At 31.7% G+C, this 19939-nt stretch overlaps 1 protein-coding gene across 2 annotated transcripts in view; it reads right to left on the bottom strand.

Moving 5' to 3' along the window:
- The window catches only part of LOC142323713 (uncharacterized), a 359124-nt gene that overhangs the window by 133996 nt on the left and 205189 nt on the right, over nucleotides 1-19939 (bottom strand). The gene's annotated exons all lie outside the window — the stretch shown is intronic.

The following is a 19939-nucleotide window of genomic DNA, read 5'->3' as shown; positions in this document are numbered from 1 at the left end:
ATTTCCTAATGCCTGCAGAGCCATATTAAATGATTTTTATGTTGATGACCTTATTACAGGAGCTGATAGTGTACATGAAATTAAGCAGTTAAAAACTGATGTAACTTATTAAAACAGTATGGCTTTCTCCTTCATAAGTGGTTCTCCGTCAAAATATTGTTTTCTCCACTGATGATACTGTACTATTAAATACACCTATATCATTAAATAAAAATGAAAACATACGTACTTTAGGTATATTATGGAATAATTACTTAGATAAATTAACTTATGAAGTCAATCAAAGGGAAGTTAAAATATTCACTAAAAGACATATTTTATCAATTATTTCTGGTATCTATGATCCATTAGGTCTTATTGGACCCATTATATTTTTATGCAAACATTTTATGCAAAGCCTTTAGTTAGTCAAGTGCAATTGGGACGATACTTTACCCGATAATTTACTATCGCAGTGGCAAATTTTATACAATCAGTTAAGTTTAGTTAGTTCTATAAATGTTGACAGATGTGTAAAGTTAAACACTGATAGTAGCATCAAATCCTTTCAACCCCATGGATTTGCAGATGCATCTCTTAAGGGTTTTGGATGTTGTATATATGTTAGAATTACTTACTGTAATGATAAAGTTTCATGTAATTTATTGTGTTCCAAATCAAGAGTTGCCCCTTTAAAACAAATGACTCTTCCAAGACTTGAACTCTGTGCTTGTTTGCTGTTATCACGTTTACTTAATCAAGTTACATTAGCTTTAAATGAAAGAATCAATGAAATTCATTTATATTCTGGTTCCATGATTGCACTCCATTGGATTCATGGTCAATCCACCAATTGGAAAGTGTTTGTAGCCAATCGAGTTTTAGAAATTCAACAATTGACTTTTAATGCAAAGTGGCATCATATTGAATCACCTTCGAATCCTGCCGATATACTCTCTCGGGGATGTCTTCCAGAAAAATTAATTAATTTTGTATTATGGTGGCATGGTCCAAGCTGGCTTTTGCAAGATTCTTTCTGTTGGCCAACTAATCATCACTTTAATTCTACTGAAACAAAGGTTGATCCTCAATCCCTTGTTGAAAAATGTCAAACTGTTCAAGTATCTCTTTGGACCTCTAATATTACTGATTATACTGAGAAATACTCGTCGCTGTCTAAACTAATTCCGTGTCTTTACTTATTGTTTTAAATTCATTCAAAATATTAAGCATAAGTCTACTAACGACAGAAAATTTGATGCATTGTCTTCAAATGAATTAGAATTCACTCCTGAATTTTTCATTCATCAATCTCAGTTAGCATATTTTAAATCTGAAATTAATGATCTTCAAAACCAACGTTTCATTTTGAAACAAAGTAAACTCAGTTTGCTAGATCCATTTTTAGACTATAAAGGTTTACTTCGTGTAGGAGGTAGACTGGAACATTCTAATTTGTCTTTCGATAAAAAACATCAATTAATACTACATCCTCATGCAAAATAACAAGGTTAATCATCCATAGTGAACATTTACGTCTTTTACATGCTGGACTCCAATTAACTCACAGTTTTCTTCGTCAAAGATTTTGGATTGTGAATGCAAAAATAGCTATTCATTCTATAGTTAGGAAATGCCTGAAATGTTTTCGTTTTAATGCTGATAATCAATCTCAGCAACTTGGTCAATTACCCTCTTCTAGAATCACTCCTTCGCGAGCCTTTTCTAGTTGCGCTATTGACTATGGTGGCCCTATTATGATTCGCCATGGCGGGCAGAAATCTAAAAATTCTTTCAAAGGCTTATATTGTGCTTTTTGGGCTTAGTTACTAAGGCTATTTATTTAGAACTTGTTTCAGATTTAACAACTGAATCCTTCATTGCTGCCTTAAAACGATTTATTGCTCACAGGGGTATTTGTAATCAAATGTATTCAGATAATGCTACTAACTTTCGTTGTGCTAGGAACACTGTTTATGGTTTCAATTTTTTAAATCGAAGGACTTCAATTCGGCTATTCAATCTTTCTCAAATTCTCAAAATTTCAAATAGTCATTTATTCCCCCTTCCTCGCCCCACTTTGATGGCTTGTGGGAAAGCGGAATCAAAGAGTGTTAAATTTCATCTTCGCCGTGTCATTGGACAAACCATTCTTACCTTCGAGGAATTTTATACAATTTTAACTCAAATTGAAGCATGTCTTAATTCTCGCCCACTTTTTGCTATTTCTAATGACCCTAAAGATCCTGAACCGCTTACTCCTGGCCATTTCTTAATCGGTTCTCCTCTTACTTCATTTCCTGACCCAGACTTTTCTGAAATTCCAGAAAATTGTTTAGGTAGGTGGCAATTATTGCAGAAATTTATTCAAGTTATTTGGAAAAGATGGTCTAAAGATTATTTACATCAACTGCAACAGCAATAAATGGCATTTTCCTAATAAAAATCTGTGTGAGGGCGATTTAGTTTTAATTTGTGATGACAATACTTCTCCATTATTTTGGAAATCTGGAATTGTTACTCTTGCTTTCATGGGTTCTGATAATTTAGTTAGAGTTGTTGACATTCGTACATCAAATGGTATATTTCGTAGACCAATACATAAATTGTCTGCTACCCTTATCAGATAATTAATTAAAATGTTAAGTTTTTATTCAATGTTCTTTTTATATGTATTCATGTTGTTATAATTACTTATGTATATCTTATTAAGTGTTATGATACTACCTAATATTTGTATTATTTGTCAGTTATGTTTTGTTCAAAATTGTATCATATTTGCATTACATTACATTACATAAAATTCTTTATATTTTAATTATTTATATTTATATTCAATATCAATAGTTTATATTCAAAATCTGCCGATTTTGGCGGGCAGTTAAGGTTTTATATCATTTTGTTTACATTTAAAAATATTGTAATGGCAGTTTTAATTGTCGTAATTCTTTTTCTCGCCGCTCAGCTGACTCTATTGTAGACAAGACATGATATGTAGTAGTACGGTCACACACAACGTATTCATCAATTCTATTCAATTTATTAACATAATACTACTCAATATATTCAATGTGTTATTGCAATTACGACAAATAAAATTACCAAAATTCAGTCAAAAATGTTTCAATAACAAATGTATTCAATCAATAAATAATGCATAAATTGAATATATATTCGTCTATAATCATTCAAACTTAAGTAATCAACAGCCGGTTGAATTCAAAGTATTGAAAAATGGATAATAGAATATCAACAACCAGATGATACGAATAGAATGCCTAAATTACTAAGAATAGACATAACTGGGATGAGGAATAACTGCGAAAAGTTTCTACAATTATTATGTAATTACAGTGTGTAGCTCATTCATCGGTATCAACTAATATAAAATACATTAAAATAATGTTTTTGTTTACTATTTTATATTATTACTACTATTCTATTTTAAATTAATTTTCATTAATATTAGCTAGTGGACTCGTGCTGTTCCACAGTGTTATTATTACAAAGAAATGTTATATATTTATAAAACTTGGCAAAAAATCTATTCCATTTCCAATATCTCACCCCCAATCCCCTTGATTTTCTTTCCTTTCCAATCACTGGTAAAATGTGTGTTCAAAACCTATTTCCAGTCAGTTCAGACGTCTACTGAACGGAGCGGGGTGATTTTTCTTTTACTCTGCTCAGAATTGCCAGCAAATATGTCATCAAGCATAGACAGATCTTCAAAGTGATTTTCCTTTTTAGTAATAACCTCCTCAGAAAGTTCCTCAATTAAGGAATAAATGAGAATTTATTGAGGATTTCTCTGAGTAGACTCAAGTTTTGGGTCCGATGACTCTTGATGAAAAACCTGTTGGTCATTCCTAGCAAAATCAAAAATATCATTCCTGCAGTAGGTATCCATGTGGACTAAAAACAGGTCTTCAGTCCAATGTTTTTTATATATAGGTTTAGGTTAGTGTAAAGGGAATACACAATAATATTAATTAATAAATGAAGTTTTTATTATAAGTTTTAATGTTTGTAATGAATTATAAATTCATTATTTATTATTAACATAACTCAGGAGAAGGTACAAAACAAAAACTTTGTTTTTTTTCTTCATAAAAACTTAATCAAAATATAATAAGAAAAGAATCTTTATTCATAATTTAATTAATGTGAAAAAAATAAAAAATGAAATGGAAAGTTAGATTTAATTAAATTTCAAAGAAATGAGTTTCCTAAGAAATTTACATTGATATAAAGAAATATTACTAATTAAAGAAAACATTTATTATTCTTTAAAAAAGTATTGGTATTAAACTGTAATTTTAAAATAATTAAATTCTTATTAGATAAGCGTGATTTAATTTTCTATTTTAATATTGAAGAATTAAGAAAAGAAAATGTAATTTTTCTTATTAAATTATGTTTATCAATAAGAATAAAAGTAATGAATAGTATAGTACACTTATAATGCGTTTAAAAATTAATTAAAAAATTATGTAACAATAAAAAAAATTGTAACTATTATAATTATATTACTCGTAGGTATTCCAATTATAATTTATGAATTGATTCTTAATAAAAGATTGATAATAAAAACCTGATTGAATTATTAATAATTTTTTAACAATTCTCTTTACTTATAAACTTTTCTAAACTAAAATGATAAAATTAATAAGAGAACGACTGACTGAAATAAAAAAAACTGTTTAAAAGTACAAGGTCATATTATTCGCGTACGAATATAAAAAATATATATATATTTATAGCTTTAGCAGGCCTACGTATTACAAACCTGTTGGATACCTGTATTAGTACGTAGGAATGCATTTTTAAAAGAAATTATTTTTATTATGTTTTATTGTCTTGAATCAGGGCGCGGATATAGCATAATATGGTATTCATTATTGCCTAATTTTACACCGACTTATCGTTAGGAACTCTTTACCTACTATAAGTTGGGAACCCCTGCGGCATAATTGCAGTACAGACATCTGAGTCCTCTCACACAAGAGAATATAAGAAAGATGATGCTTTACAATGAGAAATCATGGGATTCCACCTCTCGTATGGTCATCTGTATTCTTAGGAGTAAGGAGTCAGTTGCGAGGACAGAATAACTTGAGAAAGTCCTACGTATTCCAGCTGCTAGTTGAAGAATTGGACCGGTGAGCAAAGGGGAGACGGACAGCCTCCTGCGGAGTCATAGTTCGTTCGCGCTTGCATGGATGGGCTACGGTGATGATGCACGAGGGCTCTCGAAGAACCCCTGAGCCTGAAGGCACCCCCCTGGGCTGAGTGCTTCATTATGGGCCGGCCCCGATAGGGATAAGTGGTGAGATAGGAGTTATAAGTCGGTACGGTGCAGGTATACGTGAGCTCTTGACATTTAGCGAAATTTGTGCGAGTCCGACACTGCCCCATTTATGGGGCGTGCGTAAATGGCATCTCTTCGACTCATCAATAACAAACACCCCCCAATTCCCGATTACATCAATAAAAAAAAAAAACTGTGTATATTATATTCATATATATATATATATATATACTTATTTGGATGTTGGATAACATACAATAATTTTTGAAACAGACCTGAAACAAGAATCAAGTTGAAAATGAACGGAATATATTCTCATGCATAACAACATTCCATGCTAATTGAAACACAAGTGATATTCAACCCTCTCTCTCTGTTCAACCCAGAGCCTTCTTATGTAATGAACATCATCACTTTTAGTGAAAACAATTCTGATTAGTGCCACTTAAATGTGTCACACCAATCAGGAATTCTAGGAAACATCGTGTAAAGCAAAAAATTAATGTACCTTTCTAACAGAGGGATCTTTTCCCGCTTCCATGCTCTCGAATCAGTAGGGGATATTATATATATATATATATATATATATATATATATATATATACATACATACATACAAACAAAATTACTAAAATGAAAAACAAAGTATAACATTAATTTAAAAAAAAAAATATTAACTGAAACGTTTTCAGGTCCGAAATCAAAAAAAGTATATATCCTTCGTAAGACGGCTCCGCAAATGTCCCCAAGAAACACAATTACTTTTGTAGTAAACACCATTACATTTTGTAGTAGTTTTTGGGACCGAACACTTTGGAATGAGAGTAAAATGGATGCACTCTACTCACATGGTCCCTCTGATTACGCAAAACAGAATCACACGAAATCGATCGACTAGCTTAATATTTAAAATCAACATACACAAAAAAACAGTGGAACAATATTTATTTTGCTAAGTTTTTTAAGTTCTTTTTGACCCATACAAAGATTCTGTTTTCTTACATTTTGATTTTTCATCTACTCATATTTGTATGTTTGTGACATACAAACTTTTTTCAGTAATCTATTACGTGGAACAATTGTTTATGTATCCATGTTTTAATAATCTGTTTTGTTTAAGAACTCGCTATTAAGGAGGTATGTATTGGAGGAGGGAAAGTTCTGTTGCTAAGCAATCGGTACTACAGACAGGCAAGTAAGTGATCCACTTCTAACGTCACCAAAAATACCCAATTTTTTTCTCGGATGCTGCTACTCATATACGTCACTGTAGCACATTTCAGTCTATCTTCAAAATAACATTTATTTCCGAGACCGATCTCTCACAAGTTTGCCTTACTTCATGACTGGGTCACTATTGTATCCTAGTATTGCATCTTTCTTGGTAAATTAATAATTATCTAATCTTACTTGGCTTTCAAAAAATGGAAAAAAAATTGCCTATTTTACTTTTGGTGGGGTTCCTTCGGATTTCTTCTCTGCATCTCCAATCTCGGACGGCAAAGTTGTCAATTTCTTCAGTCAATGTTTTTTAAGTGCTACTCTTCTACCTACAGCATCCTCAACTCACGTATGACCCCTTTTTCATTGGTTCTAGGACAGCATTCCGATACTTTCTTAGGCCATATAGTATCCTCTAATTTTATGACACGGCCATACCCCATCAGATGATGCCTCTTACACTCTTATCAACTACAGATTTTTCGATCTTAGACACGTCTCGTTTCTATTGTGCTGTGTCCTTAAGATTCCGGCCGAACGTCCCAAAAAATCTATTTCTATAGGGCTTTCAATGCGCTGAATCCTTACGGCTTAACTGCTAAAATACAAATCAGTATGTAGCAGCTACTGGTTTCTGTAACTACCTTCTTCAATAGTCTAAAAAATGTTAATAAAAAAAATTTACATGAAGATATATATATATATATATATGGTACTGCCATATAGCAAGATTAGTTTTAGTATTCTAAACCTACAAAACAAATCAAATCTTCCACAATCAACTACAACTCTGTTTTGTATCTTATTTTAATGTTTATTTTATTAATTTCATTTCATTGTAGAAATTAATTAGTAAGTACAAAAAGATCTAATGTTTATAGAACCATTATTTTAGAAAAATTAAGAAAAAATCATGATTAATATGTAGTACTTTATATAAGCAACTAAAAGTATGTGTAGTTAAGACACTTAATCCCTATATAAACACAGGAAGATATTTTGAACGCGCGGTAATGCGCGCGAAAGTGAGTTATCTGTTCTATATATATATTTGTATACAAACAAGGCAGAGATTGTACCCATTGAAGAAACCACAGCTTCATACAAAGCATAAATGATCAATCTTTCACGCTGAATTTAAGCAGTACTACCATAACTCTAATATTTAAAGCTCAGACTCGGATAATTTTCTTTTTTTTTATAAATTGCTACTACATTTTAGCGAAAATTTGAAGTGAAATTACTTTATAACGTTCTTTTTATCTTACTGAGCCTTTTATAATCTACTATAAAAACATCAATCAAATTTTTTTGACAATGTTTTTAAACTTTTGTAAAAAAAAAGATTTCAACATGAATAAAATACACACAGTACAGTTTTTTAATATTTTCTTATTTTTTTATTTTATAATACTGTACAATCTTTAAGCAGCCTCATAATATTGCAGTAGGTATGTATATTGTTAGAGATTTTCAATAGTAAAATACTCAATTATTTAAGAGAATTCTAGTATAAAGTTATCTTACCTTAAGTAGCAGAGAAAAATCTCAAAGTAACCTCTTTTTTTCTAAAGGATAAAAAATAACCTTTATAAACTTTGTAAAAAAAAAGGCTTTAAAATTTATCATGTCAATATTTGTTAGTGTGAATTGAAAAAGGGACCAGTGGAACATTAATAATAAACAAGATAAGATTGAAAAAACTACACTAAAACTGTTACATTTCAACCATCTTTGAGATGGCAACAAATTTATCAAAGGAGCACATAGAATATTAATTACGATAGAAGAGGAAAAATTACTAAAATAATTTCTTATTACGATTTTCTGTACCCCGAAAAATGGCTTTTTAAACTAATTTCACTTGAGTAACTAAGCTGTATTGCATAGTAGTTACTTAATGAAAATTAGGCCACCTTTTGATTGCCTAATTATTCCGATGTTCTGGAATTATAAATATAAACTGACAAAAGAGTAACACATCAGCCAAATACAAAATCTCTCTCAAGTGCAGTCTAAATCATGGGAACTGCTCAGGACCGAACGGGCATGGTACGCGTGTCCAATATGTTGATCAAGATCATCCGTCGAAATTCGTGAAAGAAGTACAAGGGCGAATAATTTCCCCTGGGTCTCCATTAGGACTGTGTTCATATTAAATCAGGTCCAGTCCTTAGCCGGACCAAATAAAAGGAGTAATCCCAAAAAAAAGATATCTAGAGATCAGAATATCATACGAATCAAATCAATAAAAAATTATTTGTTTGAATAGCTTTTGTTAGTAAGAAATCCTGAAAATTAACAAACAAAATAAAATAATAATAATAAAATCTTGGTACAAGTAGTTCAAGCAGAAATCAAATTTTTAACTTCCAGTATAATTTACGTCATGCTATCAAAATTATTTACAAAGACTAACCAAATACTTTTTCGCAATTTTGAATTCAGTGATTATAATTGTACATTTTTTTTCTATAAATGTTTTCTTTTAAAATACAACGCGAACTGAAAGTTAAAGAAAGGAAAACAAATTAAACAAAAAGAAATTAAAATATTTTTAAAAAATAGACAGAATACACGTAAAAAATTAGTAAGATACAAGGTTGTATTTAATATCAGCTAAGATCACTCTTTATCAATGCAGTTTTTACAAGAAGTTTATGAATGGAGGTTGTGAATAAATAAACAACTGTAAGATTTAATTGAGGATAAAAATAACAGGAAATATATGAAAATAAAAAAGAACCGGTTGGCTTTTGGTATGTAGAGTAATGACTGAGGAAGAAAGGACATTGAAAGTAAATAAATAAATCGGAAAAATGTCGTCGTATTGGTTGATAATGTAAATTGTATTCGTATAGCTGATAGTAAATTCAAATTTATCATTAGCAGAAGGATTCAATTTTAAGTTATACAGAAATTCCAGAAAAGTTCAGTAATATCCAGTTTTTCTTTTGTATTTTGTAAAATACGGTACTCAGGTAAATTTGGCGATAAAAAGTGCCATTTAAGGATCAATTTTTTCTTTTTTTTTTTGAATGATTAATTCAACTAACAAGCTCGAAGCTTGTACGTGAGAATAAGGAATAGACATTTTTACAGTATATAAAAAATGCTATAACCAACAGAGATTCGAACCCGCCAACTTCCAAATGAAGGGGGAGGAGGTAGTACCATTCCGCCAGGAAGATCAGCAGAGTTGTTTCACATTTATAATAGATCTGTACGTTTATTAAGTGTCAATACCATAATGAATTTAGCCAATCCGGCTAAACTAACATAGGAAATCATTGGTTAGTCTAAAAATAAAATAATCATGTGAAGAAGTGTAAGAATCTTATACCAGACTTAGGAAATTGAGGAATGAAATAATTTCCCATTGGCTTTTTCACTGAACCAAAAATATTGTATATCAGAAAGCCAAGCCCGCTGAAATGCTAGCGATATTTCGCTATACAAGTGATTCACTTACAGGTCATTCCTTTCACTTCAAGAAATACCACATCATTACTATCAAAGAAATTAGCTCTGACTCGTGTTTCTTGTATCTTATATTGGTTTAAAATGCCTCACAATCATAAGAACAACTGGATAAATTTTTAATGAAATTTTCTGTATGTTAAATAAAATTTTTTTAATAATTTGAATATTAGCAGGTACAAGTTATGTAATAAGAAATAATTAAAAAGTTTTTTAACCACTTTACCAGCGGAAAAGATGTATTTTCTCAAGATATTTCGGTTTTTTCAAACCATCATCAGGAGATTAAAGATATAATAAGTCAAAAAATTAAAATGAGAATACAGTCATGACTGTTTGAATGTCAACAGTATACTCACATACTGTTTGAATGTAATTAGTATACTGTTGACATTCAAACAGTCAAGATTGTATTTTCATTTTCATTTTTTGACATAATATTTTTAATCTCCTGATGATGATTTGAAAAAATCCGAAAGATTTTTAGAAATACGTCTTTTTTGTTGGTAAGGTGGTTAAAAACAATTTTTAATTATTTTTTATTATTAAATTATATCAGCGGAAACTGTTAGCTTAAATAAAATTAAATATCCGGAATATTGGAGGAAGACAACAGAGAAAGCTGCCTGATTACGGTTCACTAAATTCCAATGAAATAAGTTACAACAATAGATATACTACCTGCTATAATCTGACAAATTATTACCGAATACGTCTGACTGATCTCTTTCAAGTCTTACTTCATGGTTATATTAGATTACATAGAATTCCAAATGTACAAATATTAAATGATTCCTCGCCTTCGTAACACAATAATCTGTTCACAAGTATTGAAAGAATAATAAAACTGTTGTCATTATTTTTTTTTTTAAGAGATAGATTCATTTTTATTAAAAAAATTAATAAAAAAATCAATTAGATGACCGACTAATCTAAGAAAAAGATTGATTTGGGATAATCCGGAAGTACAGGTGTACAAAAAAGAATATCGGAGTTTTAAAACTATTTAACATCTCTTAACTTTAACTAAACTTTATCCTTACCTATAGGTGTTAAATGTCAGCACCTTTCGTTACGTGGCTCATAGTCAACCGATAGGAGAGTCCGTCCCATACTTTAACCAGCACGTTTAGAGTACTGGAAGCGACAGCAGTTTCAATCCTATGCTTAAAATCGGGTTGATCAGCAGATAGAGGAGGCATATACATAAGATCCTTTATAAAACTTCAAAGGAAAAAATCAAACGAGGTCAGATCGGGTGACCTTAAAGGCCACCACAAACAAACTGTCTCCTGGGGTCAAATATTCACTATCTATCCAGTGGCTGGGAAGAAGGTTATTCAAGCAGACATAAAATTCTCTGGTCCATCTTGCAATTGAGGAAAGAGATGGACACGCAGCATATTCACAAAAAAAAACTCCTATTACGATTTCTTCAGCGAAAGAGAGCGGCCCATGAACTTGTTGTCGAGATATCCCACAGAGAACATTTGATTTTGGGAATTCCCTTTCGAATTGTAAGAATTCATTAGTATAAGGATATTATGTATGTTAGTTTTTCTACAAAGATGAAATGTTGACCCATCATTAAGACAACACGATCAAAAAAGTCGTCATCTACATGTTTCAGCATTTCCATCACGAATTAGCCACTCACAGCGTAGTCGATAGGCTTTAAAGTCTGTTAACAGCTGTAAACGGTACGAACGGATACGTAAAATTTTCTTAAAAATTTCACTGTCGGCGGGATGGAGACTGCACTGCCGAGGGCATGGGTTCCCATGCAGCCGTGAGGTGTAGCGGCATCTCAAAGATGGTTTTAAGTGAAGTAAATGTCACACGGGACTCTGCGATGGAGCTGAGTGGGAGTAGAAGGCCTGTCCTCCTCTCCCTTGTAGGCCAGACCGGAGTTTGTAAATTAACCAAATCAGGGGTATGAACTGAAGTTGAGTTCACTAAGGTAACTAGGACTAAATTTTCGTTGTTGCGAACAACATTTTTGGTGGTATGTAGTTTTTCAATTTGCCTCGAAATCTTGAGACATTTACAAGAAACTGGCTCAGTAAAAGTAGAACTAGGTGCGGGGTTCGTGCTTCCGCGAACTTGGTTAGCTAGTTGAGAGGGCAACGATGTAGGACATTTAAGATGTCCGGACGAGGTCTACAGCGAAGACAAAAGCTCAGTTTAAAAATCACCGATGTAAATGTCTACCGAGGCATTTACATCGGTGGCATCCCAACGAGGGCTGGCTTATTACTGTGAGATGTAAAAAGTTAGAGGGCGAAAGACGACTCCCGTTAAACAAACTAAACACCCAACACTATTTTTTGTCCCGTTAGGACAGAAAATGGTGGGGAGGGGGGTTTGGCGGCTGGAAGCCTCACAAGGCGGGTTTCTTCCCCTACGGGGCTGGGATGTGCTTTTTGGTTCTAGTCTTAAATCAACCATGTATATCTCTTCCAGATATAAAATAAATTAAAAACGCTGATATTATTTTTTTTATCTTGAAGTAAAGAAATTTGAAGTAATTTTAAAACAAACAAATTTGTTCATTATGAAATTCAAAACTGAAATCAGTTGATTATTTGGGCTGTCATTTGAACATTTTAATTTTTCTCTTCTCAAAACGCTTTATTCATACAATATTTAACTTGATCTTATTATGCCTTTTCATTGCATAGAAGTGTTCTTTTATCATGATTTATTATGGTAATGATTCTTAAAATGATAGTAATAAAGAAGAATTTCTTGTCAGTATCATAAAAAAGCCGAGAATAATGTTATTACACTTTTGCTTTCCCGTCTAGATAACGCTGTAGCAGAGCCTATAGCTTCAGAAGGAAAAGTATTGTAATCGGTCCAATTTGGGCATATGCAACTTTTACCGGATCTTGACCTTTTGACACCTGAGGAACCCAAAAAATCGGATGATAATTTTCCGGATGTTAATATTCATATGTACGTGTGTTTGGTGTTGGTCTATAAATCACCTTATATATTCAGAACTACTAGATCAATTTTTACCAAACTTGGTCAGATTACTTCTACATATGGGCCACTGATGCCATTAAATTTTCAACTTAAAAGATCAAAGGGGTGAGCCTGTAGAGCAAGGTCACCAACAGCATCTCGAAATTTCGTCTAATTACGATTATATTTTTGTTAGGAAAATTTGTTAACAATATTTGCAAAAAAATTTTTGCAAAATCGCACTCCCACCCCAAAAAAATGTTGTTGTAGTCGTCTGCTATGTTGTGACACCAAAAGTGAGCGATAAAATTAAATAAATGAATAATCTCGAACTCGATTGCCTGTTTGGCTTGCTACCTGGTGCGTTAAACCTCGCGGCTACATCCTCTGCCAATCGTACAAGCGAAATTTGTTCTATGTAAGTTGTGAAATTACGTTAGTTTCGTTAGTGCCGACTACCGCCGCTAGTCCAGCCACACCCGCGTGAATTAAACACGGTATGCGCGCATGCTTTATTTAGAATCATTGAATTAAATTAAATAAAAAATATAATATTTAAATAAAATGATAAATAGTTTAAATTAAGTTGTGTGTGTAAGCCGTGCATCGGAAACAACCCACAGCTTTAGCCGTGTGACTGGCAAGTCTTACAACTGTGTTAACAACTTTTTTTTGTATTGAATCACTTAGCTTACAATTTAATTCTTTCTTGAGTGATAAATATGAAAATTACTTCTAATCTTAGGATTTTTATTTTGTTTTTATCAGAAGAAGAATATTTTGAATAATTTATTAAACCAATAAAAAATTTGTAGAAAATCATTTGTATACACTAAGATACTCCTCCATCTTAAAAACAAAGAAAACAATAAATTAAAAACATGTGATATTATAATATTTTGGCTTATTTGAAGGAAAGTTTTATCTTAATGTAGATAAAAACATTATCTTTTCTTCTAAAAAAAAGAAAATTAAATGAATAGGTTGAAATAAAATAAATGTAATAATTTAATATAAGAAATATTTATAACAATGTGTACTACCCCATTAACTTGTAGATAAAATATGGAAATTTTTGCACTCTGATAACACCTTATTTTGAAAAAAACTTATAAAATGTGACTGGAAAATCCATTTTATAAAAGATATTTTTCCCCAAGAATTTTAAACGGTATTATGTCAGTGGTACTTACAATTATATTACATTTTGATAAGGTATAAATTAAAAATAAGCACTTCAGAAGTCATTACGAAAGAAAAATCTCTTTTTTAAAAAGTGATATCTTGTACACACTTGAAAAAACTAGAATTTTATACTTTCATATTAAACTTTGTTCTTTTCTACTTCATTCTTTAGATTTATACAAATTAAAGGAAATCTGTAAGAATTATAGCAAATTACGTAAAAAGATATAAAAATTGGTCTGTTTTTGTGGTAGTCAAATTTCAGTGGTTAAAAATGTTTTATATGTCGTTTCTCCTGTGATCATTATGAATGAAGCAGCCGTTTAAAAAAAATATTTCTATTCTGGGTAAGTACAGAACATATTTTTAAATCTGAAATGCGTACTTTAATTAAATTATAATGATATGAACATTATTTCGTAATTGAAATTAGTAACGGAATGGAAAAAAGGTAGGTTATGAAAGATTTCAAATAAAACAGACGGAAACCTCTCCGTTAATTGTTAGGAAACAGTACAACCTCTTGTTAGGGTGAAATCAACACTGGTATTGTACTTGACTGAACAGCTGGTTGGTTTTTGAGAATTGAGACATTCCATTTTTTTCTGACAGAAATCCGAGGATGCTAATAGAAATTATTTTTTCCTATGTAGCCGTTTTTTCCTCCCATCATTAATTGAATGTATAAAATCACGTTCATTGCGTATTAATGTCGTTAAAACAAGTAATTCAATACAAAAAAGTTTCCTATGTCTATCAGAGTCAAAATAGCATAAAAAAAAAACTGATACCGTAGGAAAAAGATTAAGAACATTTTACAGAAAACAAAATTCTATTTTTTGTATTTTATATACATACTTCAACACTATATTTTATATAATCGATTAATAGAAGTTGGAATGCATTATAACAAAGAAAGGAGAAAAATAGTGTAATTTTTATATCCAATTTACTATAATTCCTAGAGGGTTTCTTTAAATGTATATAAACTCTCAAGAATAACGTAGAAAATAGCAAGGTTAAATGTGATATAAAATTAATTTTTATTTTTATGTAGTTATTTTAGTTATATCCAAGATATAACTGTTTTTCTTTCGTGACAACCAAATAGTCATCATTATTCTTTATTATTGCTTACTATTTATAGTAAACATTTTTTTAATACGACCACTTCAAGTATACTTCTATTTCTCAATATCTTCCCATCCTTTTATGAAACATCCATTAAAATTAATTTATCTAATACATAAGTTATTACCCAGCCAGTCTGAGGATTGGATGGTGTACTTTTTTCCAAGTATAACGTCAAATATTCTAAAATATATATAAATATATATATATATAAAATTAATTCACTCAAAATTTCTTAAATAATTTTTTATGTTTATTCAGATCTAAAATTTTTAAAAATCTAAATGATCAATTTTAATCAATAACATTAATTTCTAACCGTTATATACAATAATAAAATGGAACGCCGATTATATGGATTGATCTTTACAATGCTAAATCCCCAGATAATCAGAAATCTGGATAGTTTAAAAATTAAAAAAGGTTTATCATACGTACATAGAAATCATTTTAATTTTAAATAGGTATCACAATTAGTAAAAAAAATAAAAATATGTGTTTCAGTAGTTATATTTAAAAAGAAAACAGGTACAATTTAATAAAAAAAAAGGTACAGTAATACATATTAAAAAAATCAAATGAGTAGAAATTTCTTAATAAAAGCATCAGATTTTTAAAAATTATCTGAAAGAAATTAAAATTTACTAATCTAATATTTTGTAGAAAATTTCATTCAAAAAACTTATAAGAAATAATTAACAAAAAAAAAAAAAAAAATCGTGAGAAATTTAGTTAAGGTAAAATTTATTTTAATACCTTTTTTAATTGTATCTTTCTTTTAAATATAATTTCTTAAAAATGACAAAAAAAATCGAAAAATTATAATTCGTTTAATAGAATAAAACTTAGCGAGTCAATAATCAAAACATACCTAAAAAAATTTGTTCTTAAAAAACGTTTTTACTAAGTTCTACGCAAACAGACCTATTTTTCGTTATTTTATTTTGTATTAATATGTTTTGTATAATTGTTTTGGGTAATAAATATATAAAACGTAAATTAAATGAGAAAACTAAGAGATATAATTTTTTTATTTAATATTAAAATATATTTTCTGTTTATAAGATTAAATTATTATAACCATAATTTGATGAAATAATTAAAAATAACGAGTAGACCCTACACACAAGCATCAACTCATTCACCACTGTATAACTCACTGCGTAAGCGCGTATGAAAAATACAGAAATAGAAGGTCAGTCAATATCACCTCATAACCTTAATTTTTTTGTCCCCTGCTTCCCGGAGCTGGATACGGATTAAAGCATCACACAACTTCGGGAAGTGCCTTCGCCTCTAATCACGAGAGCGGGCAGCCACCGTTGCCGTTCCCAACCACCTCACCTCAGCAACCGGGTTTTGGTCTTTTGTGCCTGCCTCTAACAGAGGTAACCCCGAGGGGAACTCCTCCTGGGTCTCGGTCTAATAGCTCAGGGGCTGGAGAATCCCCGACCTTCACTGCCGCCGCCCACCCGTAACACATTCCCACAGACAGACGACGACTCCAGCCGAGGCTCTCTCACCCCCTCGCTACCCTCTATTTCTCTCTTAGTATCTCCGACACACGTTGCTATCGTATGAAAATTCTCCGCACTTGCCAGAATCGACTATGGACTCTACGTCGATCGCCCCCGTGCTCGCGACGAACCCTCGCCGCTGCACCTCCCACCTTGGGCACTGGAATACCACGTGCTCGGGTGGGTCAGGATCCCCAAAATAAGGGCAGTTGGGATCCTCCGCCCTCCTCTGACCGGACAGGTAGCTCATAAAGACCCCATGCCCTGTCAAGAACTGTGTCAGCCAGAAGTTGGTCTCACCAAACCTCTCCCCGACCAACACCTTGATCCGGGGTATAAGCCGATGTGTCCACCTGCCCTTGGTGGAAATATCTCATCTGTGTTGCCAATCGCGCATTAAAACAGCCTGTGCTTCTTCTCTTGAATCGCCGTTATATCTTGGAGCACGTTGTTTGGCTAGTTGCTGCAGAGGCGGAATTCCCGCTACAACCATTACCGCCTCCGTTGATACAGAGGCGTACGCGATGGTCTTGAGAGCCCCCCTTGAGTATTCGTCTTCTGCGCTCCACCTCTAAGGTTCTGTCCCACACAGGAACCCCGTACAATAACAGCGAGTACACTACATGGACATATAATCTTCTTTTGGCCCGGGGTCCTCCAATGTTAGCGAGTAGCCTAGTGAGCTTCTTCACCAACAGTCCAGCTTTATCTCCCGTCTCACGAACGTGGGACGTGAATTTTCTACTGCGGTCCAACCAGACACCCAAGTACTTGGCAGTGTCCCGTGGTTAGACCGCCCTCTGTGCGTATTGTTATGGGTTCTAGCACTCGTCGCCCCGTCATACTGATGTATGTCGTCTTTTCCTGCGAAAACCACAGACCTCTGTCTCGCATCCACTCCCCAAGAGTAGCTATTCCAGTATTAGCCGCCTCAGCAACTGCTTCCTCCGTCCTTGCTACCACAACGAGGGCGAGGTCGTCTGCATAAGCGATCGGAGTCACGCCGTCCGGATAACGGAGCTTCAGTCATAACCTTAAATTGAGGATATCTAAAAGATTACTCAATCAATCTTCAGATTTTTACATGCACAGTTTCAGATAAACTACTATAGCATATCTAAATTTCAATGAAATTGATCTAGTTGTTTTGGAGATTTCGAGCCACAAATTTTATACATGAATGGTACTTTCGTACTCATTATAGCTCAAAACGCAAAGATAATTCATTTTCACCCCTTCCTCCCAATCACATTGTCGAAAGTAATACTGTACTTTTCTTCGAAAAATCGGTAAAAAATTTGTAATCTGTACTTGCTTTAATGTTGATCTTCGTTTATGATCTGCAAGTCACGTAATCGTTTTAAACAAAGAATAAGTGTAGAATCGCACCTTTTATGCCGTTGTACCAAAACGTAGCGATAGTCAAATTCACAAGTTTTTTTCTTGTGACGGTCCTGGCTGCAGTTCATTACATCATAGTTCAAGCTCCACCAATTAACGTGTTTCCCTCAATATTTTCAGAAGGGGGGTAATTTTATAATTACTTTAACACAGATCTAAATTTACTATGTTTTCTGTTATACGAATTGCAAAAAAGTAAATAAAAAAAAGAAAGTAAAAACAAAGATCGATAAAAATTCATTTTCTGTTGAAGCAAAGCTTTGTTTGAACACTATTTTAGTTTTTTTTAAATGTATTAATATTTTACCGAATCTTCAGAAAAAAAACATACGGTATTACTTTCGGTCGCACGGTGGGATTGCGGGAGTGTAATTGAAGTTTCTTTACGTTTTGAGGTATGAGGAGTACGAAATTACCATTCATGTATAAACTATTGCGGATCTCCAAAACTACTCCATAAATTTCAGTGAAATATAGATATGTTATACTAGTGTATCTGATGTTGTGCATGTAAAAATGTGATGAAAATCTGTCGAGCTTTTCTTCAGTAACGCTCACTTTAAGGTCGACAGCCTTAACCTAAAATTGAGGTTATGTTGAATTTGTATTGGTAAATTTTTAATACGCGTTTATGCAGCGAGCGAGTTTAAACTTGATGTTTGTGCATAGAATCTATTCTTAATTTTTAATAATTTCATCAAATTACGGTTATAGTAATTTAACTTTCTTAAAACAAAAAATATGTTTTATTATTAAATTTAAAAAAAAATTACACCTCTTAGTTTTCTCATTCAATTTATCTTTTGAATGTTTCTTGCGCAAAAAATTAAACAAAATAATTACAAACAATACTACACAAAATAAAATAAGGAAAGTAGGTTTGTATTTTTTAAATTGCCTAGTGCAGATGTAAGCAGTCCGGATAATTGAACAACCGGAAAATCGGTACTCAGATAATGGGATTCCCACTGTATATTGTTTTATTAATTTTTTTTAAGTTAAAATTTTATTGAAAACAAATTTAATAAACATCGATAAATCTTTGAAGACTATGACATTGAAAAATGTTACGGTATAAGATCCATTTATTAACATTAAAAAAATAATTGCTTGAAAAATATGTACTCGTATTTTTCATCATGCAATAACTGAATAAATTAATGATAATAACATTTTAGAGTGACTGTTATAATCAATGAAACGAAATATAGGTCTTGATATAATTTTTTTTTCTTTTCTTTTTAAATAAATTAATTGGTATACATAAAATAAAGATTAACATTAAATAAGTTCAAAATATATAAATAAAATAATATAAAAAAATAATACCGATCTCCGTGTGGAGTAGTAAGGTAAGTGAGGTAGTAATGTAAGGTAATAGTAAGGCCTTTAATCCGGAGGTCTCGGGTTGGAATTCTGGTCAGACGTGGCATTTTTCGTACGCTATAAAATTTCAATTTCATATTCCCATTTACAAGCTTAGCAAGCTTCTGTGGTGAATTAATTCACCAAGCAAAAAAAAAAAAACACTACATTACATTAAATTCCTTGTATCTTTGATAATGAATCTGTAGCTTAATAGTTTTTTTCGTAATAAGAATAAAAGAACTGAGAATATTGTTACTTAGTTCTTCATTTTCAACAGCTAAATTATAACATTTTATCTCACTACTCAAATTTATAAACAAAACAAAAAAAAAGTATAAAAAATAATCATTTCGACTAAACTTTTATCTGACTTACG

The sequence above is a fragment of the Lycorma delicatula genome, chromosome 4, assembly GCF_047948215.1.
Source record: "Lycorma delicatula isolate Av1 chromosome 4, ASM4794821v1, whole genome shotgun sequence".
NCBI classification, from domain to species: domain Eukaryota; kingdom Metazoa; phylum Arthropoda; class Insecta; order Hemiptera; family Fulgoridae; genus Lycorma; species Lycorma delicatula.
Note: the sequence above shows the minus strand (reverse complement) of the source record. Positions and strands in the feature narration are given on the sequence as shown.